This window comes from Dermochelys coriacea, chromosome 4 (genome assembly GCF_009764565.3).
Source record: "Dermochelys coriacea isolate rDerCor1 chromosome 4, rDerCor1.pri.v4, whole genome shotgun sequence".
Classification (NCBI taxonomy): Eukaryota; Metazoa; Chordata; order Testudines; family Dermochelyidae; genus Dermochelys; species Dermochelys coriacea.
Genome location: NC_050071.1, coordinates 39,681,195 through 39,707,548, shown reverse-complemented (window position 1 = coordinate 39,707,548; position 26,354 = coordinate 39,681,195). Strand labels below are relative to the sequence as shown.

The 26,354-nt window shown below is 38.8% G+C and overlaps 1 protein-coding gene across 3 annotated transcripts in view; it reads right to left on the bottom strand.

The window, feature by feature from the left end:
- LOC119854944 (bifunctional heparan sulfate N-deacetylase/N-sulfotransferase 3) overlaps positions 1-20,158 on the bottom strand; it is a 128,072-nt gene extending 107,914 nt beyond the window's left edge. Inside the window, exons 1-2 of one of the 3 annotated variants that reach the window (XM_043513288.1) lie at positions 20,059-20,158; positions 17,804-17,862 (exon numbers count right to left, since the gene is read on the bottom strand). The gene's annotated coding sequence lies outside the window, so the exon portion shown is untranslated. Of the gene's footprint in view, positions 1-8,197; positions 8,672-17,803; positions 17,863-20,058 lie in introns of those variants that run through there. The other 2 variants (XM_043513289.1, XM_043513286.1) reach the window with 2 other exon arrangements.
- Between the last annotated feature and the right edge of the window lie 6,196 nt (positions 20,159-26,354).

Genomic DNA, 26,354 nt, shown 5'->3' with positions numbered 1-26,354 from the left:
TATAGTTTCTCTTCAGTAATGTGTTTCATTTTCAGTACCTTATCCTGAAAAGTCCTACCATTTGCATGCATTGTAGTAGTATCTTTCAAGCCAATTGAAGGCAAGTTGCTGATTACATGCCTTTGGTGATGACTTCTTGGCAGTAAAAATGTTTCATCATCTGTGGGTTTACTATAAACTGTTGTAATAACTATGTTTTGTTCCATTTTAATCAGGGGATCCAAATAATTACCATCTTTGTAAAACAACTCACATGAACCTTCATATGGCCAGCTCTTGAATTTATAAGGCTCCAAAAATTCATTAAGGTATTTCTCAGTTCCAAGCTGCTACATTAAAACATCATTTACTGATCAAGCTGCATGCCATGCAAGATGGATTCATTAGCAAAGAGAACTGAACATTTTCTGTCAATCTATAGGACAATTTACCAGAATATTTGCTTTTGGAAGGAGAGAAAAAGATTTTCCTTCCCATTATATCAGGTCGCTAGGTTTCAAGGGGTTGTGTTAGTTAATATTCAATTCAAATCACAGGATAAATTCAGAATGTATTAATTTTAGTTAGCTGTTTTGAATATATGTCAGTTTGATTGAAAGGTCCTTGGTAATATTGAAACTGGTTAGAGAAAAGTAGACGTGGGGGTGGGGGAGGATTAAAGAGAAAGATGCTGTGAGCACAATCAGACTAACTCAGCCTTATTCTTTTGAAAAAAGTAGTATTTAATTAAAATACTTCTGTCAAAACAATTTGGAAAATAAAAAAGGATTTCAGGAAGTGTAACAAAATAGGACACAACTTCTGTAAAAACTTGTAAACCCCCCCCATCTTTTCAACTGTATAGAAAGAAAAGTTTAAAAATAATCTGATAATTTGCAAAACAAAAAATATATACTGTATCCCCATCACTAATCCTCCGCATATTATAGGGCTTTCCTTTTCAGTAACACTTTTTTGGTTATTTCCACCAAGCATTCAAATTTTATATCTAAAAAAATCAAGACATTGGACATAGAAGGGGGAAAAAGGAACCAGTGTAGGGTCTGACTACAAAATTTAACCAGGGCTGATTAAAAATTAAATGGTGATATTCTCTCAAATGTTGCACTAACCATGTTATTAAAATTTTCATTGTTAGGACTCAGAAACATACATTGAGATAAAGAAAACAATTCACACTTCAGAACTGTTGCTTTAGGCTGTATGCAGACTCAGGCAAACAATATTTCTTGAATTCTATTCACATGAATGTGAACATAATCCTAAAAGTATTCTTTAAATGAAAGTTTGGATTCTGGAACATATGTTTCCCTGGAGGATAATGTCTTGGTTGCCAACGTGTCCTAGCAGTCAAGAAGGAGAAAAAAGGCAAAATAATTTATTCTAGAATTAATCAGCATTCTTGATATTTCTGCTTATTAATTTTTCAATTCTGGTGCTATACACAGTAGATTAAAAATCAGGCACTCTGGTAGAGGCATTATCATATATTGTTTTAATTTCATCTTAAACAGATTCCATTAATATGTTGCTCATATGCAATCATATATTATGCCTAGGGATCTTAGTTCTCCTGTTGTTTGGGGCGAGAATTTCATGATAGCACATATTTTCCAGGACATCACATACTATAATAATTCTATATTTACAGCAGAGGAGTTTAAAAAAGATTAGAAGCCAATAGAACTATTTTTATTCCAATCTGAAAACTCATGAGAAAACAGTTCAAGGTCTTCTGAAGGATCTAGAGATTGTAATTAAATATAGAAAGTTAAAAGTTATGGGTATTTGACAATCCAGAAAAGATAAGATTAAAATTAAAGTCTGAAATGTATTATTTCTATTGCAGGAGCATCTAGAGGTCCCAGCCTCATTGTGCTAAGCACTGCACAAACATAACAAAAAGATGGTGCCCGCCTAAACAGTTTAATTCTTAGATCATGTTATTGTGTAGAAGAAATAGTAGGGGGCCCGAGTTAGCATCTGGTGGCCATTTCATTCAACTGGAATTTATATGAACTTCCACAGGACGTTTACCAGGAGTCTTGTTTACACAATTATGGCTCAACTGAGCCCAGAATGTCAGACAACTTTTAGTTGTATCTAGTCAGTATTTGTCCATATTGCTCAGGGATCATGTCCCATCTCAGATCCTAACCTGATCAGGGGAGGAACATTGAGACAGATCTTCAGGTGGTATAAATCAGCATGAATGTTGTGCATCTAGGCTGACTTGCACCAGCTAATGATCTGACTCATGTTTTATTTGCCTGCAAAGTGCCATGCACATTTAGGACAATACAGGAAATGATATTATACTGCCATAGTCCTACAGTTCAGGGGGAGGGGCATAATTCAGCATCAGTATTAAAGTGTAACATGGGTGGGATTCTGCAATACTATGTTCCTGTTGGAGGGTGCTGAGCCCTTTCTATCAATCAGGAAAAATCCTGAACAGAAAAGGGGAGAGGAAAAACATCTTTAGAGAATGACAGCCCAATTTAAGGAGCCCGATTTGTGGCTACTGAAATTGCAGTCTCTAAGGTCCCAATCCAACAAAACAATTATATATTTAAGAATTTGAATAGTCCCACTGAAGTTACGCTTGTGTTCTGCTGGGCTGGGGCCTAATTTCCTACATGCTTCTTTGCATTTAGGGGATTGAACTTTTGGCTGAACTTAGTCATGAGGGAGAAAAACTCTAAACATGTAGGGAAACTATGAAATGAAGAAAGTCACAAGAAAATGTTAAGCAATTTACAAATGTCATTTCATAAGCTATTATTACTTTCCCATCAATGTGAAAGTTTTGATTAACTCTAAGGCTCTTCTAGTCGAGAGATGCTTTAGAAGGAATAGATCACATTGCTGTATGAAGTGCTCCTGGGAAATGCACATAATTTGTGAGCCAAATTGTGGTATTTACTCCTGAGTAGGGGGCTGTTCAAAGGCCCAAGGCCCTAATGAGAGCTCAGCAGTGAATTGTGTGTGCAGGAAGCACAATCTCTCCCCTAGCAGCCTGGGCTGTAGGGGGAGTGGACTGGAGCAACAAGGAAGCAAGACTATGGCTGCCCCACCACCTCTTTAGGGACCTTTCACCCTCCCCAGACTGCACAGAGTGCAATGCTTATACTTCCTTGAGCAAGGGACTGCAAGTGTGACAGGCTCTTCCATAGAATGTTTAAGGAGGCAGCTCTTTGCATTCTTCCCCCTCCTCAGCTGCATGAAGACCTGCCAAAAATCTATCCCTATATTTTAAATCAACCTCCATCAATTACGCTTATGCACTGCTGTTGAAATCAGCAGGGCTATAGTAGCAAAACTGAGGATAGAATTTGGTCCTTAATATACATGTCTTGAAAAGCAGGCAGTACATTCTCCGTTAGAACCATTGTCAACCTTTGCATGGCAATTTGTAAAAGCATAAATTCAGCTGTTGCTAGGCTCTGTTGAAAGAGCCAAACTGTCTGACTAGAAAATGCTCCACTTTGGATGTTATCAGGGAGATTGCATTTTGACGCATCTGAATGTAATGAGATGTTTGTTGTGTGAGTGTGTGTTTTTTTTTTTTTTTTTTTTTTTTTAAAAAAAAAGCATATTGTCTTTATAGTTCAGGCATAAAAGTCTTACAATTTCTTTAAATCAGAGACACCTAATATCTCCCTACCCATTGCCTTTAGTTTGCAAATGCATATATAATTTGAAAATAAAGAGTAAATAACTGGATGCTGTGTACATCCTGAAATCTCACACACTACATTAAGAATGTTTCTTATTCCTATATTGTTCAGATTTGAACTATTTTATGTATCTTATATTAGTAAGAATATATGGAGGATGTTTTGTGCTATTTTCTACATCTTGAGTGTTTTAATGTGTTCTGGGTTTCAAAATCTGGAAATAGCAGTTTGATGTCTTCCATGTGTTACAGTGTAAAGAAAATCAAGTTTGGAATCTTCCAGCTGAAAAAAAAAAACAAGTGAAAGTTTTTGGGTATTAACAGCAGCACACTGTTAGAGTCAGATCTTAGTTTTCAGCATAACACTACTCTAGCAGTGTAAGGAGGCCTTAAAGTAGGTGTAGATTACAGCAGGAAAGTGGCAGAGCCAGAATGACTGTGCTGCAACTACCACCACCTATTGTAATGGCCACTTAGCATTGTGAGAAACCAGGTTTAAGTTAGAACAACGTGAAGGCTGCTCTAGTTTGTGCTGAGAAACAGATGTGGGGCTGGCCAGCCCCACGTTATGTGATCAGGGAATTTGGTTCAAAACTGAAGCTTTTGCAGATTGTGGCTGCCTGCTAGTTTAGTGGAATATCTTGCTGTGTAGCCTATACTGGCTTCCATTTTATCTGAGTGAAATTCAAGGTGTTGATTTTTAGTTATAAAACCCTTAAATGGTATATCTCAGACACCTCTCATGAAATTGTGGTAACTGAAACCAGTGAGGAGCTTATATGGAAGCTGCAGGTAGACCAGTCTCAATGAAAGGCCCATCAACAGTCACAGGGTCTTTGCCCTGATGGTGCCAGAATTTGTTGGCTTTCAGGGCATGTTGCAAGGCCTATTTTGCCCAGGCTCTTTTTGAGCAATCAATTTGAATAAGTGGGTGGTTTGAGAGGTAAATATTGGTCTGGTGGGAAAGGTTTGTGACCGTTGGGCTGATGGGCAATTTGTATGTATACATAAAGTTTTTCCCCCCCTCTTGAGTTTTGAGGAAGCACTTTAAAAAATAAAAAACTGCATGGCATAAACTGATTTTGCTCTGTTAACAGTCTTAAACCAAACTTACTTGTGAGTTCGTAGGACAAAAGCAACCTGAAATCTATGAAATTCTATTTTCTGCACTTAACCAAAACCATTTTATTGGCAAATTCCAAACAATAAGTTTACTGCTTTGCTAAGATTTTATGCAAAGTTTCAGCCCACAATGAACTTCTAGAGCCAAGTTATAAAACTCTAAAGAAAAAAAAGTTTTATAATGGAGATGACAATCTAAACTGTAGCACTGCAAACAGAAAACCTATAATAATCTTACCATCCCTAGCAGCCATCTTTTATTCCACAAAGGGTATGATTCTGAAGATAGAGCACCAAAATGAAACTGAAATGATTGAAGAGCACTTTTAAGAGAATTTTACATCTGAAGAGATTAATTGAGTGGAATTACTGAATAAGGTATTACAAGCACCGATGGTTCCAAATCCTCATCCCTACCTTTAGTATGGAATACTCTTTGCACGCAAAGGGCAGACAGGGTAAGCATGAAGTAAAAAAAAGTTGGGGGACTGCTGGCGTACAGTGTGGAGGGAAAGATACCACTGAGAGCAGCAGCACTATTTTATAGCCCTTACTTCTAAATACAGGGTCTTAATCCCATGAACCTCAACTGGACAGAAATACAGAACTAGCTCTCCTTCTCTTCTATGTCCCTGGCCATATTCCAACAGTTATGGCTCCCCGTTGCTCATGGAAGGCAAAAAATGAATATTGTCCTCAGTGAGCAAAAATGCAAAGCAACAAAGAAACTGTGGGGGGAAAGGGGAAAACAGATTTAGTAAAAGCTACATAACATTTGAGAGGGATGTGTTCATTCTTCCAATGCCCTCTTTAAAATAGCAGCATGTTGGGACCAAACCTTCAAGGTTCTGAGCACCGCCTGAGAGATGCTCAGAACCAACAATTCCAGCTTAACCTCATGGAAATGCAGGGTACGTAGCACCTAGGGGGAGGCAATCCAATTGCAGATTAGACCATTGGTTAGCAGTAGTGCCCCAACTCCAGGCATTTTTATATTATTCTCAGGTTGCGTGTCAAGGCCCTGAAAGGAGAGAAAATTGCCAAATGAAGAGACCACCACCAAAGTAAAAGCCAGCCAAACAAAACCAAGAGCAGGTTTGTAATAGAATATTTATAATTAGCACTAGTATTTTTGTTGGATTATGATGGGATCATGGATTTCTAGACTACTTTAGTACAACAGGTCAACATCTTTCAAGATCATGATCCAAATATGGCCTTTTGGAAAACAAAAATAAGATTTGCAAAAAACATTAAAAAAAAATCACAACTTTTGTTGAAAACAATTTCATTGAATTTTGAGAAAAAAATTCAACATTCTTGAAATTGTTCTTAAATTCTCATTTTCCAAAACCCTTTTTCTGTAAATTATTTTTTTCTTGTTTATCAAACTAGATTTTTGATAAATTAAAAATGTCAGTAACCTTTAAAAATTATAGTGGTTTCATTTTGAACACTTTGAAGAGAACATTTTGAAATAATGTGCAACATGCTCATTTTTCAAATAATTCTACAAATTCCCCACCTCTAATAATATTTCATATGTACTCCAGCGTTTCAAAGTACTCAGTATTAATATTGTTAGTCTAGTAACATTACTTTGAATTAGTTAACTGTTAACGATCTCAGATGGCAGATGGAAAGGCTGATGAACAGCGAGGTTAAGTGCCCAAGTTCACACGGTGAGCAAGTGGCAGACTCAGGAACAGAGCTCCCCAACTCCCACTCCTAATTACTCCAGATATCTGCTGGCCAGAACACTTCCACTTCAATTCACTTATGTCAGGATAATTCATCTGAATAAAAATAATCTGTTTGGCAATATTGTTTGGTATGGTTTTTGAAAATTTATTTCACTGTGGTGAGCTGAATTTTAGCACATGGCATTTCCTTTGCATAAGTTTGCTAAATGCAGTATCTTCAAGACCTCATTAGCCATTTGGAGCTTGTTTCTGATTGTAGATTGGTGGACTTGAATGTTGTGCCTGTAGAACAAGACTATTCTCTTTCTTTATCTTAAGACTGTAATACTTCTTTGACATAAACAGTGTTCAAAGTACTCCAATCCCAGCCACATATAGTACAAATGGAACACACAAAATGATTTATGCACACTTGACTGTGTTCTATATCTTATTAGATGAAGAAGGATTACTGTACTAGACAGGGACACATTATTCCAAAAAATCCATCTTCATAGATATCTAGTGCTCAGTCTCATGTCCTCCGCCAGCGTGTTCTAGCGTACTATTGCTATTTTTCCACTCTGTGATCTTTGCTATGTGATGCACAGTATACGTGGCCCTGGAGGAGTTCTGGGATGAGTTCCATTGCTAGCAGAATGCAATAGCTGCAAGATACAGCTCGCTTTATATTACTTATTTACAAGCAATTTCTGCTGGAATGTCCTATGATAAATGTCATTTTCCAGTTTCTGCTAGATGTGGCTGATGTTTAAGAACACATTTTTCCTGAAATACATGCTCTCCCTCCCCTAATTTTCTCTTCATTTCATTATATTTATTACATTCTATACCTTTGGAGTAATTTTCCACTAAAGTCAGTAGATTTAATACAGAGAACAGGTTTAGCCCTATAGATATTTTACAGAAGGCTGGAGTTTTTATCTTGTAAGAAGTCATAAATAGAGCTATAATATGAAACTGGTGCTTTTTTCAGTATACAAAGTACTGAAATATAATTATTGCTGATATTTAATCACAAAGGGTTCAATCCAGTCCCTACTCAAGTCAATAGAAATGCTCCCACAGATATCAGTGATAACTGGATCAGACTGAAAAAAGCCACTAAGCTTTTCTCTATTGGTGATGCTGAAGGGAGTGGAATAGCTATGGGGAGGGTGAAAGTGGTTGCACAGTTATATCTAATATACCGTATAGCCACTAACAGATTCTCTATAACTCCATGTTTTGAACACCATTAAGTTATGCTCTGAGTTCTATAAATCCCATCAGAGGGCTATTCTAAGGGAATTTAGGAGGTCCCTGTAGCATTTGTTGTTACATACACAGCTGAGAGCCAAAGGGTTCAGGGAATTCATATCTTCAGATCTTGTCTTTATGACCAAAATGACCTGAAAGTTGCACCACCTGACCATTCTAAACAATTACTGGCCACACCTCCAGGAATGATCTACAGGAATTCACAAAATATAGATATTTAAAGGAAAGTCCAGCCTTTCCTGTACCATTTTGCATATAAAACTGGGATATACCAAATACAGCTCAAACCCACAAAGCAATGGATTAGCAGAACAGCAGCTAAGTTATTATTTTTCTGGTAGGGAGCTTTCATTATTAAAGTGGTCAAGCTTACAGTACACAATTTCATCCATCTTTTTATACTGTACATGTGTGTTGAGATTGCTCTACTCACTGCTGGACAGCACTGCCTCTTGGCAGTGTTGAGGATTAGCTCAGTCAGGCTGACACCCCTTCTAGCAGTTACCACCTTTCAGTTTCTCTCTGCAGCCCTTCTCTTGCTTCAGGAACCACAGTATCCTCTTCCTGATCAGCCCTCTGTCCACATCACTATTGTGGTTTCTTCTTCCAGGGGAGGGGAGGGAAGGGAAAGGGATGGGCATATGAAGCAGTCTTCCACTTCACTACCTCACAGTAGCAGATAGGGGAACCTAGGGCCACCCTATACTCCAGGTTCCAGGGACTTTGCACAGCATCCAAGGTCCATTCCCTACACCTTGCTGCCTTTCCCTGAGCTGCTTCCATACCTTCTAGCCCTCCCCATTCCTCTAGATTTGCCAATCTCTTTACTCCCTCACCCAAAGAATTAACTTTAAGCAACTCATCTCTGCAACTGCAGGGGGTAACCGCAGACTTCTTCCTACTACCCCCTCTGCTTCCAATTTCTTGTCTTTTGTAGAAGCCTTACTCGTCCCTTGCAGATGAGCTTCTCTTTAACTGACTTCAATCTAAAGCCCCCCCCCCCCTTGTTTGCAGCCTAATTAGTTGATTGGGCACACCTGGTTCAGCTATTGCAGGATCATGCCCTATCACAGTGTGTCTAATGCAAATACAGAACAGAAGTGAGAGGCCTCAGGTTTTCAAGTTTCCTTTTCCAACAGTAATATTTTTCAGAGTTTCATCCTAGACCAGCTGAACATCAGTTTCTGATCAAATCAATCAGGTATAGACATTTCTATAACACTGTCCACTAGAACCAACAGTGGGAAAACGTTCTCTAAATCCTAGCTGAGATTCACACTTTTCATATTTCCTTTGCTAATTTTTCTATGCACATTAGTGTGACTGGTTTTTGTTCTCATGATGACTTGGGAGAAGCAAATAGACCTATTAGTGTGAACAAGCACATTCATAATGAAAGTGCTCAGCCAGCCACTCTAGATACACACTAGCCTTGTATGCTTCAGAGTAAGGGTATTGGGAGGTCAGAGAAGAATAGCAGAGTGGGCTATCCAGTGATTTCCCAAGAAACAAGACTGTCAGTTATCCTGAGCAACAAAAAGAAAAGGAATACTTGTGGCACCTTAGAGACTAACAAATTTATTAGAGCATAAACTTTCGTGAGCTACAGCTCATTTAAGCTTATGCTCTAATAAATTTGTTAGTCTCTAAGGTGCCACAAGTACTCCTTTTCTTTTTGCGAATACAGACTAACACAGCTGCTACTCTGAAACCTGAGCAACAAGTATTTGATGTTTTTAGCACAGTTTTAAACAGATGCATCTTGCAGTGGTGGTGAGATTTTGGGCTCAGCCTCTTATCTTGCACTAGGAGGAAATATCAGGAGGGGAATTAAACCATGATCTCTCTATTTTAATATTTCAGTCTTCTGGGTTATCCTCTGCATTTCACTTCAAAGTCACAAGCTAGGTTGCATGAAAGAATTCTCTATTGTACAGATGGATAAAGTAAGGCACTGCAAAGGTAAGTCACTTGCTGCAGGCACATAGGAAGTCAGCAGCAGAGTACAGGAACTGAACCCAGATCTTCTGGCTGCCTCTTATTCCATAACCACAAACTATCCATCCTTGAAGAAAAACTAAAATAGAATAGCATTTTGTTTTGTATAATGCCTTTTCTTCGTAAGCTATCTTATGGATATTTAAAGAACCATAACAAGAGGATTGGATGTAGTGCCATGTTTTCTAGGTAAATTACTTAGAGCCAGATCCTGGGCTGGTGTAGATTGGTGCGTCTCCATTGACTTCAGTGGAGATAAGCTGATTTACACCTCCCGATTATCTGGCCCTCTGGTGTACCTTCCACTGATTTCACTGGGGGGGGGATGCACCCACATATCCAAAGGTAGAATTTATCCCTTTGTCACAATATGTTAGACTTTAGCTCTCACAGCCTTGGACAAAAGAAACTGTTTTATTAAAGAGATAAGGGATTCTCATTTATCATAGCTTCCAAAGCACAGCTCCTCTAACAGTGCAGCAACACTCCAAATAGCGTACAGCTGCTCTTAGTATTGCACTATAATGGCATCAGTGTGCATGAAATCAAATGAGAAAAGTGAAGACATCTTAAAAACTGATAGAGCTGGACTGGACAGGAGTCTCATGGCCACACTATGCCCTGAGGGTTAGGACCCAGTGTGATTAGTTAAGATCTTTGGTTCCTGTCTAGCTTTGATATTTTTTTAATGATGGAAGTTCCTGAAAAATCTCATGATTTTTCCATGCCCCATATACATGTATTTCAGCCCAAAACACCTTTTAAAAGGTTTTAATAGTAGGATCTTTTGTTCTAATTTCATTTAGTTCAGTAGTTTCAATCTAGTATTAATAAAAGATGCCAGAATTGACATCACACAAACACTTCAGTTACTCCATAGAACAGATACAGGAACAGACAATGGAAGGGCAAGCTTCCTCATATCACCTTGCCAACATGTACTCCCCTGATGTGAAGAGATGAGTAGTAGGTCCCATTCAGCTTGCCTCTCTGCTGAGACACCAAACAAAGGTCCAGTAGTAGCTATGATGCTGCTGTTTATTTTGCCTCCACAACCATAGGAATTGAACCGAGAACTTTCACTTCACAAAAGCCACTGAATAGTAATTAAGAGGCTTACTGTGACTTCTCAGGGCACCCAAAACTACTATGGACTTCAGTGGGTGTTTTGTGCACCAAGGAATGTAAGCCTGGGTCTCACACAGTAATGACCGTCACTATAGACATAGGCCAGATCGAAAAATCTGATCCAAAAGTTAGAAGTTCTGTGCCCAATTACTAATCTCTTGAGGCATCCAGTTACCTCAGTCCTTTAAATGAACCAAATTTTTTTTGGGGGAGGAGCGAGAGGTGCAGGGGGGGTTTGCTGGTCATTAAAAAAAATTTCCCCACAAAATCAAGGGGGTACATTTTCAATATGTTCTAAAGAGTGATGGCAACTCTGGCATCCTTAATGGAAGTTGCATCATGTCTCACATACCATACATTGTCCTGAAAATTTTCCCCCATCTGTTGTACTAGAGGCCCCTTGTGCAACATTTTTTCTTTTGGCCTTACTTGAATTTTGAAACATGTGCCTAGTCACATTGTTGTCTGTATAAGCTTCTCTTTCCTTCTTTCTTTCTGGAATTAGATTTATAATTTACAGTGCATCTTGTATGAGCAAAAATCCAACTTTGCATAACATCTACCAATGCAAATTTTTTATATCTTTGCTGTTAACAAATACACTACATTGGTTTTATGTTTTGGAATCAGGCAATTACCTAGAGATTTTTCTTTAAAACTTTTATGGGACCAAAAAAATAAAATACTTCTGCATTAAATTGAGTGCTTCAGTAGGAATCTTATAGGAGAATTGGGAGAAGTTTGAACACATTAACCCTCTTGACACACCATATTCAACTGTTCTTGGGCAAAAAGTGCAGCTGTGTTGGTCCCAGACTGTTAGAGAGATAAGGCAGGGGAGGTAGTATCTTTTACTGGACCATCTTCTGTTGGAGAGGAGCTTTTTAGCTTTTTTTTTTAAATTAAAAAAAAAGCAGCGATACTCAATACCTTTCCCAAACCTGAAAAAAAGGTCTCTTTATAGTTCAAAAGTTGGTCTCTGGCATGATAGTCATCAATTATACTGCCTATTGTTTGACTCATTCCTTCAACGTTGACCAAAAGCAGTAAGGTTTCAGAAGTAAGCAGTTGTCTTCTGATGTTCAGAGTCATAAATGATCTGAAATGTCACACGTGCACTGCTTCCTTTTTTTACTTACTTTTTCAAAATAAAAGTACGTAAAAAAGGAAGCAGTGCACCGGCTTTTGGCAGGAGTCCTGGGTTTACTGGATCTTTATGGGGCTCTCCAGGAGGAGAGGTCAAACAAGAGTTTTACAATGTGCAGCTTTATGAGACGACACTGATTCCCTTGCAGGGTTTCCCCAAGCAGTGGAAATGGGAGCTTATTCTCTTTCCTACTCAGAAATGGTGGCAGGAGGACGTGGAGGGGCACAGAGTTACAGCTGGGACGCACCGCCCTGCTTTTAACTAGGGAGGGGAGATTTCATAGCAGCAGGATGTGTCTTATGGTTTCTGGTGTAAACCTGAGACTGCTCTATGGGATGGGCCAAATTGTTAGGGGAAGTTGTGAATGCTGCAGTAGGGAGAGGCATTGCTGACATTTTATCTAATTAAAAAAATAAAAGCCATTCTTTCTAATTAGATACTTTGCTTTCAGAGCACCAGTCTAAATTAGTAATATAGCCTCTCAGGTGCGACTGTATATTGTGCTGAGTTGCAATACTAGCCAACCTTGGCAATTTTTGAATTTCACAATTTGGTTTGCTTTATGAAAAGCATGTGGCACTGAGCCCTGAATCAGTATGAAATGTGTTACAATCTGATATACAAACAAATTCTCTGGGGCACAGTAGATGTTCTTATGGGAACGTTCTGCTCTACTTGGTTCAGTTTTCTTGGTCTGTAACTCTGAGGCCACATTGGAACTGGAAATAATTCAAAGAGTTAGAAAAAAATCTAATCTCAGAAGCTTGCAGTCATTTTCAAAGAAAACTCAATTAGTCTTCTATCCTTGTGAAGGAGCATGTCATTTTCTTCTGCCAGATCAGAGAGAGTTATGGAACTTAAGCAAAAGTAGATGTCCTGATGCTAATGAAACTTTTTTCAGTTTCAAATCACCATATACCAAAGCAGTCACATTGAATTACATCCAGGAAAGAAAAAAAAAAAACTTAAATCCTATCCTTAATTGCTTTGAAAGTGGGTGTTGAGATCTAGCATCAATTTTTATTTCTATCTAAGGTTAACATTTTTGGCTCAGTTCTCTGAAAACAAATGCAGATATATTTTTATGCACTCACCCTTTTCTATTTATACAGTTTGAAATAGATAATTTCCCCACCTACCCTCTTGTTGATATTTGACCTATATTCAAGAAAAATAGCCCCGGGTGAAAAAAGTGAAAAAGATACAAGAGTATCATGGCATTATTTGCAAAAAGAAAAGGAGTACTTGTGGCACCTTAGAGACTAACAAATTTGAGCATAAGCTTTTGTGAGCTACAGCTTACTTCATCCAATGGAAAAATACAGTGGGGAGATTTAGATACATAGAGAACATGAAACAATGGGTATTACCATACACACTGTAAGGAGAGTGATCACTTAAGGTGAGTATTACCAGCAGGAGAGGGGGGGAACTTTTTGTAGTGATAATCAAGGTGGGCCATTTCCAGCAGTTGACAAGAACGTCTGAGGAACAGTGGGGGGGGGCATTTATAACTCTCAGTTGTAAAGAGTAAAAGAACCAAAAATCATTGCTTGTATTCATGCATACACATTCTCCTTAAAATTATTTCAGTTCATTCCATTTTGGGGAAAATATGCACTGAAGTAACTTATATTTACAGAACTAGCATTGCAGTACCTCTGAAATAGCTTTGGTTCTGTCAATAATCTACTTTTTCCAACAAAAAAGAGTGCAGATGTAATGATCAACTTATTGGCAGGATGGAAAGCTGTTCAGGCTGATTGTTTTTGTGATTTACATGCAGATATAATTGTAGGATTAGGTAGATACTGCAGTAATGGACACTATAGAAATCTAGGATAGATAAATATGCACAAACTTTTATACATAAAAATAATTGTGAGTTAAAGTCAACAATTTAAATATGAAAAGTGCCAGGAAATTCTCAATTACCAACTTTAATTCTGCTCATTGTTCCCATGCCCACTCAGTGTATGGAGACACTTCTGCATTGCCACAATATATGCGACTCTGCCCCTTATGTTTTAGGCATTACAATATTTCTTTGTTCTATAGTACAAGATCATCCTGCCCTCCCTGACTTGTTTAGAATGTTGGGATGGGGTTACATGTGTATAGGTGGAGTGGGAGTCTCTCACTTGCATTGGAAGGATACAGAGGAAGGATGGTTTAGGATAAGATGGGAGTGTCTAACAAACCTGTGAAAAATTGGAAGAAAGCTGTAGCCTTTACTCATTGGGTAGATGTGGGAGTTTGGTGACAGTTGGGAATAGTCACTTTTATCCAGAGGGGAGATAGCTAGAGAAAGTCTCCATCTTGGGGGTGTGTGTTGGGAGAACAAGGAGAAGAGTGTTAAGGATATTGTAACAAAAGGGAGAAGTGTCCATCAGACTGAAGGCTTGTGTGTGGACATTTTAAGGGGGCTGACCCTAATCTCATTGAAGTCAATGGCAAATTGCCCCTAAATAACAATTTGCTGCAAACCCTGTGTTTAAACTCAACTTCAAATAAGCATTAACAAAGCTTTTTGGTGTGGAAAGGTTTTAACACCCAAAAGTTTGTTTTGATAATTAATAGTATTAACATAATGCCCAGGACCCCCAGTCATGAACCAGGATCCCATTGTGGAAGGTGCTGTACAAACAGAACAAAAATATGGTACAAGCCCTAAAAAGCTTACAAAAAGACAGATGGATACAAGATGGGATGGGGGGCAGGAGGAGTACACAGAAACAATGAGGCAATATTAGCCAGCATGATAGGCAGTGGTAGATATTAAATCTTACTGTATTCATATTTCTACTATTCTGATAATACAACTAGGTTTTGGCCAGCCACTGTGCAGGTGCATAGTATGGGAGGAGGGTAGGAAAGAGCACTTGGAACCTCTTCACTAGCACCTTTTGTACAGGTCCCATCTCATCAGCTGACTACCAGGAATGCAACTTTTAGTCTTCAGAGCTGTTAGCATAATACAATGCACAAGCACTATGTTCACACCCAACATAAGAAACATCCACTCCAAAGCATCTGGGTAAATAGGATATTTTATAACTTCAAATACTTTGTGTTAAAAGTGCTTACTCATTTGTAGTTATTTCAGATATCCAGCTCATGTAACTGTTACTTTTATAAGAACTTTCATTTGCATGAGGCTGAACATCTTATTGGACCTAATATAAATAATTTGAATAACTAATTCACACAGAATGAAACTAAAAATCAGATGGAAGAATTGACTTTATCAAAGGAAGCCCAACACTGACATGCAGTGACATTCATATATTGCTTTCCTGCAATTGTTCCCCTTGAAAATAGGATTAGTGCTAGTTGTACCCTTGTAGTGTTAAAAAGTAAGCATAATATTTATGGGAGCAGTTAATTTGGAATTAAATTAGCTTTCACAGATCAGAAGAAATGTACACAAGAGGCTTATTGAATTAGATCAGCATGCTTCTCTATCTAGGCAAGAGAAGAGAACAATGACATTATTTCTCACAAAAAGAAAAGGAGTACTTGTGGCACCTTAGAGACTAACAAATTTATTAGAGCATAAGCTTTCGTGAGCTACAGCTCACTTCACTAACACGGCTGCTACTCTGAAACCTGTCATTATTTCTCACAGAATTGCAGAGCTACGCCCAGTCAAGTCAGATCAAGAAGAAAAAAAAATTAAATATAAAATCATTTGTTATGCAGGATTTTTTTTTTAAATAAAGGTCCTCAGGCAAATAAAGAATTATTTAAAGCAATATGTGGCCTTACCACAAAATGACTAGAGTCCAATACTGTACAATTCAAGTCAGTGGCAGTTTTCCCCACTGTCTTCAATGGAAGGCACAGGTTTGTGCATGCTATACATATTACTATTTTAGATGCTTTAAAGATGCAGTCCCTGCCCCAAACAGTTTGTCAAACAACCCTTTAAGTAGCTAAAGGATCAAACCTACAAAGCATCTAAGTTTTAAAATAACCAATAAGGAGCTGATTATTATTACTATTTATTTGTATTGTGGTAGTGCTTAAGAGCCTGAGTCCAGACCAGGATATCATTGGTCATGAGAGGAAAGAACCAGAGAAGAAAGGGTAAGAAGGGAAAGGGAGGTGATGGGAGTGGGGCAGCAATTAGAAATAGAATGCTATCTACTTTTTTTTTTAAATTCAATCTGCATAAATGACAAGTTATGACATGTAGGAAATTGATAAGGGGAGCTAAAAACATCAGAAAAAAAAAAACATGGCTGGCAGGGCTAAGTATCTTAGGAACAAAAAAATCCCAACAATGAAATAGTAAAATTGTTAATGACACAAAAATTCAATAAATATTTGTATTCTGTACTCGGAAAGAAGCAGGGTGCTATTACATATGGATGATGAAGTACTTTTCAGTCCATTATTGACTGAAATAATGTTAAATAGTAGGGGTACATATTTTTAAATCAGGAGGCATGGATAACTTGTACCCACCATGATCCCCAAAAAAGTTGGATGAGATCTTTAGTCAGCTATTGTTAATTTTTAATAAATCTTGAAATACAAGGAAAATTCCAAAAGACTGGAAGTGTGCTCATGTGCCAGTATTTAAAAAAAAGTCAAGTGGAATGACTCAGGTAATTATAGGAGATTAGCCCAACATCAATCCCAGGCAAAATAACTAAAAAGCTGATACTGGAGCCCATTAATAAAGTAGTGAAGGATGGGAATATAATTAATGCCAGTCCAACATAGTTTTATGGAAAATAGGTCTTAACAAACACGATTTCATTATTTGATGAGATTACTAGTTTTGTTGAAAAAGGTAACTGCGTACATGTCATGTCCTTAGTATTATGTAAGGCTTTTGACTTATTAAAAAGTTCTCATTGCAATACCAATAAAGCTAATGTTAAATGGATTAAGAACTGGCCAATTGTGACAGGCCCCCCAAAAAATAGCTGTCAATGGGGAATTGGCATCAATGAGGGTGTTTCTACAAGTACTAGGGACTAGAATAATGCTATTCAACATTTTTATCAATAATCTGAAATTAAATATAAAGTCACAGCAGATAACATTTGCAGATGTTGGCAGAGTGGTAAATAACGATGAGGACGGGGCAGGCATACAGAACTGTTTGGACTACTTGCGAAAAGGGCCCATTAAAACAAAATATATTTTAATACAGCCAAATGCAAATTCATACATCTATAAACAAAGTTCAGGCCATACCTACAGCAGTACAGGCTACATCCTGGAAAGTATCGACTTGGAAAATAATTTAGAGAACATAGTAGACCAAACAACCCTCAACATTAGCTCTCAGCATGATGCTGTGGCAAAAAGAGTTACTTCGAATGGATGTATAAACAGGAGAATAGCGAGTATGCGTAGAGAGACAATTTACTTCTGTATTCAGTACTGGTGAGATTGGTTCTGCACATAGTTGTGGTGTCCACATTTTAAAAAATGATGTTCAAAGATTGGAGACTGTGCAGCTAAGAGTCACAAAAAAAATTCAAGGACTGGAAAAACTGCCTTAAAGGGAGAGATTTAAAGATCTGTATCCATTTAGTTTAATAAAAAAAAAAGTCTGAGAAGTGACTTGATTATAGTGTACAAGTACCTTCATGGGGAAAAAATACCAGATAGTAAAGGGCTCTTCAATCTAGCACTGAAACGCATAACAAGAATCAGCAGATGGAAGTTGGAGCCAGACACTTTCAAATTAGAATTAAGGCTCAACTTTTTTAATAGTGAGGATGATTAACCACTGGAACAACCTACCTAAGGTACTGATGGATTTGCCATAGCTTGAGTTCTTCAAGCGGAGACTGGATGTCTTTCTGGAAGATATGCAGTCGACACACAAGTTACTGGGCTCAATACAAAGGTAGCTTGGTAAAAATTTATTGGCTTGCATAAAACAGGAGTTCTCACTAGATAATCTAGTGGCCCCTTCTGTCCTTAAAATCTATGACTATAAATGGATGAAAGGGCCTGGAGGAGAGGATTGACAGCAGAAGAGACATCAGCATTGAGGGACTGGAAGTCATGTGCCACCAAACCCTTACATGAGAGGGAGGGGGACAGATGGGGATATCAGAAGAGAATATGGATAGTTATAGAGAGGGAACCCAGCAATAGAGAGATCAGCAAGAATTGCTTAGTGAAAACTGAGTCAAGTGAACAGCTCTGTAGGTGATTTGAACCAGGATTGCAGGTCAGATGAGATAGGGAGTGTGAGGAGATGTGCTGCTAAAGGATCAGGTGGGTCAAGCTGAAGTCATCATGGAAAATTAGGAGAATGAATCAGGAGTTGAAATTGGAGAGGAAGGGTGATGGGGAGGAGCTGGATGGATGAGAGATGACAGCAACATGGAAGCGGAGGGGAGTGTTAGATGTAGTGCTGTTCAAAAGGGGAAAAAGAGTGGGAAGGAGGAAGGGAATAGAAGCGGCAGGAACAGGATTTGTAGAAAATTATATTATAATAGGCCTGGGGAAACTTGAGGGTGATTTTAATTTAACAAAACAATAGGTCATTGTTTTACAAAGCCAAAAACATGGGTACATTGACTCCAAGTCCGATATTGCATAAGGCTACAAAGATTTGTTAAAATCTGGATACATTCATCCAGTTTGGGCCCCTATATTTCAAAGAAAAAATGACGTTTTAGCACAACTTTATCAATTGCAGGTGTTGCTCTGCAAAACTAAAACAAATATCAGAACTGGTATAGAGCTAGGAACCACCTTGTCTAAACACTCAAAAAGAGTGAGTGTGTGGGGTGGGAGAAGGATGTTAGATAAATGGTTTTGGTCCATCTCTGTATTAGTGTTCTAAAGGAAAATGAGATTAAAGAATAAGTGATATATGAAACTAAGAATATCCAGCATTTATAGAATATCAAGAGCAACACCTCAGATGTATTTTGAATTACCATTCATTTTGCAAAACCCTACTGTAGTAACTTTAACCTTGATTTTAACAGTCAAGGAATCCTAACATGCACACATACTAGTATATACAAAATATAAAGGGAAGACTGGGAAAAGTATTTACAAAAAAATAAAATCATATCAAAACTGTGATGCAATAAAAATACATTGTAGTAGGCTGTGAGAAAATACTCACAAACCAATAATCTTAATACTAATGTGCAATAAAAACACAATGTAGCAATATCTGTAACAGTTACGAGTTTAGAGCACTGAAAATGTGTTTGACCTCTTCCAATATTGCTAATTTTAAATCTATAATTCAGGTAATGTTTAGTCAGCACTCAGGAAGCAGGTAGGTAGAAGAAAAGGCTTTGCTCACTTATTAACTGAACATTCAAGTCTCACTAAGGGCCTAGTCCTGCAAACACTTATTCATGTGATTAAGTTGACTCACAGAGTAGTCCCACTGAATCTACTTAAACCACTCATGTGAGTAAAATTACTCACATGTGTAAGCATTTGCAGGATCAGGGCATAAATTTGCTCAGGCTTCTGAGAATATAGGGCCTGATTTTCAAAAGCATTGACCAGCTGCAATTCTAGCTGAAGTCTCTGGGAGCTGTGAGTGCTCAACACCTCTGAAAATCAGGCCCCTAGAGCTAAATCCAAAACCCTCTGAAGTTAATAGGGGGTTTCCCCTTGACCTTAAGGGACTTTTATCAGACTAATCACACTGGATAAGTTCAGAGGCAGAACACAAGTATTAGCATTGTCACTCTCATACTAACAACTTGATACCATCCCTTATGCACCACATAGCTTACTGTAAGTACTGCTGTTGAGCTCTGTTTGTTAGCATTGCAATTGTTTAATCTCCAAGGCTCTGCATTTGAAGAAAGTTGTAAAACTAGGAGGTGACAAAATGGCTGATGTTAGTATGGTAGGTCCTGTGCTTTTCTTAGCAGGGGACTAAGATGCTACCCCTTACCTCACTCTTGGGGCATCAAGGGCCCTGCTAGTGGCCCAGGAGGATGGTAAAGGAGAGAAATGGGGGAAGGGTCTAGGGTTGCTCCTTACTCTGAGCCCCAGCCAGTTCTTACCCTCTTCCCCCTTGGATGGGGTACCTCTGGTCATTAGACACTAGGACTAGGTCTCCCTTACTTCAGTTTTCTGGTCTTATAGCACATCTCCAAGCTCCAGTCCTCTCTCTGTCTGAAGCAGGGGGGTTTTATTAGGTTCCTGAAAGGGGCTTAATTGATTGCCAGGTGCTCCAATTAACCTGTAGCCACTCTCCCTAGTCTACAGGGAACCACACCTTAATTAGCTTTGGGCTTATATATTTCCCTTCGAACACTACTCCCTAGTCTTCCTGTATCACAGGAAGAGGATACTAAACAGTAGTAGAATTTTTGTTCATACTCAAATCTGCATAGAGTAGAGATAAGGAGGATAAAAGGCTGTGAGCAAGAGAAATTTCCTAGGTGAGTGCTGTCACAATGAAAGACAGGAGGAGCTGCTAGAGAGAACTAGTGAGAGTGAGTGCTTTAGAAAGTTTGAATAGTGTTAATTCACTAGGTATCTGATTCTCCTACTGTAAGGGACTTCTCTGTGCCCTTCAGCAATAGAATCAAGCCCCCAAGGAATCTCTCCAATGGCTAAAACAGACTACCAGAGTGGAAAGCTTATGTGAAAGAGACAGTGTACCCAGTTCTGTTCTAACTTACACCAATGTAAGTGAGAGCAGAATGTAGCCCTGTATTATTACCTTAAGGGAGATCAGAGGAATGATCTTGTACCTGAGTTTCTGAAACCTGTGGTAAGAAACTATATACTGTTTTCCATAGCCCAAATGTAGGGCTTTGTGGCATTTGTCCAGAATCCACTTACAGTTAAATTAGGCTCCCCTGTTGTTAATACTGAAGAGAATTTTTACATCACAGAATCTGCAACCAAGTTTATTACACTTGGAACAGAACATAACAGCTCTTTCCCATATTCATCAAGCTGCTGTACCTTACTATTTAGTGCTCAGAAATGACAGTAATGGGGCAGGTATAAAAAGAACAGAGTATCGGTGGAATTCACCCTCCTGTGCAGCGGGTCAGCACAAAGCATACGAGACCCTCACAATGTGGTTTAAACTTGAGTATGCTTTGTACTGGCCTTCTGTACAGGGCATAAAAATATACCCTCTAGTGGTCTGGATTTCATCCAAACTGTACATCTTACTGCCTGCTGCAATCAAGACTTTAATTCACACATTTATTATACCTGTATAAAATCCTGCATTTAGTCCTGCAGGATTTTATAAAGGTGTTATATAATGCAGAATGACTTCATTCATAACACAGACATTTATGGTTGCTCTGGTCTACAGACTACAGGGGCCGTTGTCCGCAGATGGCATCTTACACCTTTTGGTCATGTCACCAGAATGCCACAAGATGTTCTGGCGAACACCGTTTTCTGAGTGGCTTGTAATATCCAGGATAAAATTCCACCAATAGAGGGGTGGAGATAGCCCTGAGGCAAGACCCCTCAATTATATGAGTGCATCAAGTCTGTTCTGACATTGGACTCATGGCCTGTCAAGCCCTTGCAGTTGCACAGGAACAGACCAAATGCGAACAATCATTTGGCTAAGCATTGAAGAAGATGATTTAGTCCTGAACCCAAAGTTGGCTCTTGTGCACATGAAATACACTTGAACATGTAGGCTTTATGGTTTAAACATGTGAGAAAGCCAATTAAACTGGTCTCTAATCCCACATTTTCTTATGCGCTAAAGCTTCTGTATACTTACGATGACTACAAGGGATATGCTTGCCGAGAAAGTAACATAAAAACAAGGAACTATATTTTATTGCAATTATATAATGTACATACTGTACAGCACTTGCAAAGACTATGCCCTTATGCAAAGCAATCAAAACTCATTTCAAGAGCAAAGGCTTTTACTTATGCTCCAAGGCTCATGATTTTTCCAAGTACTGAATCACCTCATTTAAATTAGCATTAAGCAGTATGTCTCTCATCCAGATTATGTAAAATTGACACTCTTATTCCGAGCATCCTAAGAATAAAGAAATTAATTGTGCATGTGTATGTAAGAGAGGAAAATGTTGGGGAAGTATAAATCCAAATTGATGCATGAGACAAAGAAACATATTGGTCTAAATTCTGCTTTGTTAAACAAATGTAAATCGAAAGTAACTTCATTAATTTTAGTGGTGTTACTCTAGATTTACATTGGTGTAATTGGGGCCAAAATTTGGTCCAGTTTTTAAAAGAATATCAGAGAAAAAATAGGTGGATAAGTTAAAGATTGACAGAGGCTCTTATGAAACACAGACCATTAAGTGGGTCAAATTTAGTGATAGGCAAATATCTAAAACTTCAGCCTTTCAGTGTTGCGCAGATAAGCACCAAAAGAATGCATATCTACACTTTATCTGAATTTCTTGACTCTGCTAAATTGCTTGGAAAGCTCACTAGAACAGGCTCCCTGATATTTAGGCTATCAGAGCCTTAAGGGTAGAGATTAGCAAAAACGGAAAATTTATATTATTTATTTAAACACATTATCTGTAAACCTCAGAAAGCGCTTGGTTTGGGCAAAGATTGGGTTACTTATTTTGTCTGCACCAGTTTGCCAATCTCTAGTCATATTTTCATATGAATGAACTCTTTTTGGACATATTTTCCAAAGTATGGGGCAGCTTTTTATGGGGCTGGATTGTGAACTCTTTATTAGGGATTAATCGCACTGCTAAAAAATAGAATACCAATTGAAATTTATTGAATATTTTCAGATGCTTTTCAACATTTTCAAATATATTGATTTCTATTACAACACAGAATACAAAGTGTACAATGCTCACTTTATATTTTGCATGCTTAATTTTTTTAATTGCACGCTAGCCCTTCTCTTTTACATTGGGACTACTCATTGTGAACCAGTACTTACCACTGACCTTAATGGGGAAACTTGTGTGAATAAGGCCCCAATTCAGAGATCATTGTAATTCAAAAAAGTACTTAAGAATGTTCAATGTGACTTAAGCTTGTGTTTAAAGTTAAGCATGTGCTCAAGTGCTTTTTTGAACTGGGCCTTGGGGCCTGATCCAAAGCCCATTAAAGGCACTGGAAAGACTCCTATTTATTTCAGTGGGTTTTGGATAAAGCACTGAGTGCTCACCAGTAAATGTAAAGATTTCACAATCTGTTCCTTAATTTTTCACAAATACAGTAAAGACAACAATGTGTAGAGATCACATTGTGTTCTCCTTTAACTCAAATTGTGGGGTTTTTTTTAAAACTACGAATCAGAGAATAAATTAGTATTAGGAGACAAATCCTGCATTCATTGCACATCCAAGTCTTCCCATTGAAATAAGTGGATGTCTGCCCCAATGTGGTTTCTACGATGAGTTTACATCTGTGATTTCATTACTCTAATGCTGAGATGACATCCAGATTAGCATGCTAAAATTTCTTTTCTAAAGATTGCAAGAGTTGGGATGGGGGTGGGGAAAAAGGAGCTTTCTCAGAGTACAAAGAGAAACGATTGCTCTTGTCTCAGAATAAAGTATGAACAGAATACATTTAAAAACAGCACAGTGCTTTAGGCCACTATTTTTCTTAATTATTTCTCTACTCATAGAAAAACCACAATGGGAGAATTGAATGCAATAATTAGGAAAATTGCTGCTGTTTGTCACAACACAGGATATTAATGTCTTTTCTCATCAATCACTCAATGAGATTCATCCCCTCTGCAGAGAGCTAGCACAGGGTTTATGCACTACATAAGTCCCAGATAAACTTTGTTTTGAAGTGTTAAGTCACACTGATGTAGTCATAGGCCTTCTGCTAGCTCTCTGAACAGGGGATGAATTTTACAGTCGAATCTCCCTGTTCTGCATGGCTATTTTTGTATCTATATCCTGTTGCTAATTCATATCTAATTTGTTGTCCAGCATCACCTCAGGGTTTCTTTCATCATTACCATGTCTCAGTTTTCTGTCTCTCATTGAGTGTGTATGTCCAGAATTATTTTCCCCAAGAGGTGTGCTTAATTCTAATTTTGCATTTCTCATCCATGTTTCTAACCTCTTTAGATATTATTTCCTCTTATTTCTCTTTTCAGAGTAGCAGCCGTGTTAGTTTGTATTCGCAAAAAGAAAAGGAGTACTTGTGGCACCTTAGAGACTAACAAATTTATTAGAGCATAAGCTTTCGTGAGCTACAGCTCACTTCATCGTATACAGTTGGTGGAAAAAACAGAGGGGAGATTGATATACACACACAGAGAACATGAAACAATGGGTTTATCATACACACTGTAAGGAGAGTGATCACTTAAGATAAGCCATCACCCACAGCAGGGGGGGGAAAGGAGGAAAACCTTTCATGGTGACAAGCAAGGTAGGCTATTTCCAGCAGTTAACAAGAATATCTGAGGAACAGTGGGGGGTGGGGGGGAGAAATAACATGGGGAAATAGTTTTACTTTGTGTAATGACTCATCCATTCCCAGTCTCTATTCAAGCCTAAGTTAATTGTATCCAGTTTGCAAATTAATTCCAATTGAGCAGTCTTTCATTGGAGTCTGTTTTTGAAGCTTTTTTGTTGAAGGATAGCCACCCTTAGGTCTGTAATCGAGTGACCAGAGAGATTGAAGTGTTCTCCAACTGGGTTTTGAATGTTATAATTCTTGACGTCTGATTTGTGTCCATTCATTCTTTTACGTAGAGACTGTCCAGTTTGACCAATGTACATGGCAGAGGGTCATTGCTGGCACATGATGGCATATATCACATTGGTAGATGCGCAGGTGAACGAGCCTCTGATAGTGTGGCTGATGTGATTAGGCCCTATGATGGTGTCCCCTGAATAGATATGTGGACAGAGTTGGCAACGGGCTTTGTTGCAAGGATAGGTTCCTGGGTTGGTGGTTCTGTTGTGTGATGTGTGGTTGCTGGTGAGTATTTGCTTCAGATTGGGGGGCTGTCTGTAAGCAAGGACTGGCCTGTCTCCCAAGATCTGTGAGAGTGATGGGTCGTCCTTCAGGATAGGTTGTAGATCATTGATGATGCGTTGGAGAGATTTTAGTTGGGGGCTGAAGGTGATGGCTAGTAGCGTTCTGTTATTTTCTTTGTTGGGCCTGTCCTGTAGTAGGTGACTTCTGGGTACTCTTCTGGCTCTGTCAATCTGTTTCTTCACTTCAGCAGGTGGGTATTGTAGTTGTAGGAATGCATGATAGAGATCTTGTAGGTGTTTGTCTCTATCTGAGGGGTTGGAGCAAATGCAGTTATATCGTAGAGCTTGGCTGTAGACAATGGATCGTGTGGTATGATCTGGATGAAAGCTAGAGGCATGTAGGTAGGAATAGCGGTCAGTAGGTTTCCGATATAGGGTGGTGTTTATGTGACCATCGCTTATTAGCACCGTAGTGTCCAGGAAGTGGATCTCTCGTGTGGACTGGTCCAGGCTGAGGTTGATGGTGGGATGGAAATTGTTGAAATCATGGTGGAATTCCTCAAGGGCTTCTTTTCCATGGGTCCAGATGATGATGATGTCATCAATGTAGCGCAAGTAGAGTAGGGGCATTAGGAGACGAGAGCTGAGGAAGCGTTGTTCTAAGTCAGCCATAAAAATGTTGGCATACTGTGGGGCCATGCGGGTACCCATCGCAGTGCCGCTGATTTGAAGGTATACATTGTCCCCAAATGTGAAATAGTTATGGGTGAGGACAAAGTCATAAAGTTCAGCCACCAGGTTAGCCGTGACATTATCGGGGATACTGTTCCTGACGGCTTGTAGCCCATCTTTGTGTGGAATGTTGGTGTAGAGGGCTTCTACATCCATAGTGGCTAGGATGGTGTTTTTAGGAAGATCACCAATGGACTGTAGTTTCCTCAGGAAGTCAGTGGTGTCTCGAAGATAGCTGGGAGTGCTGGTAACGTAGGGCCTGAGGAGGGAGTCTACATAGCCAGACAATCCTGCTGTCAGGGTGTCAATGCCTGAGATGATGGGGCTTCCAGGATTTCCAGGTTTATGGATCTTGGGTAGCAGATAGAATACCCCAGGTCGGGGTTCTAGGGGTGTGTCTGTGCGGATTTGTTCTTGTGCTTTTTCAGGGAATTTCTTGAGCAAATGCTGTAGTTTCTTTTGGTAACTCTCAGTGGGATCAGAGGGTAATGGCTTGTAGAAAGTGGTGTTGGAGAGCTGCCTAGTAGCCTCTTGTTCATACTCCGACCTATTCGTGATGACGACAGCACCTCCTTTGTCAGCCTTTTTGATTATGATGTCAGAGTTGTTTCTGAGGCTGTGGATGGCACTGTGTTCTGCATGGCTGAGGTTATGGGGCAAGCGATGCTGCTTTTCCACAATTT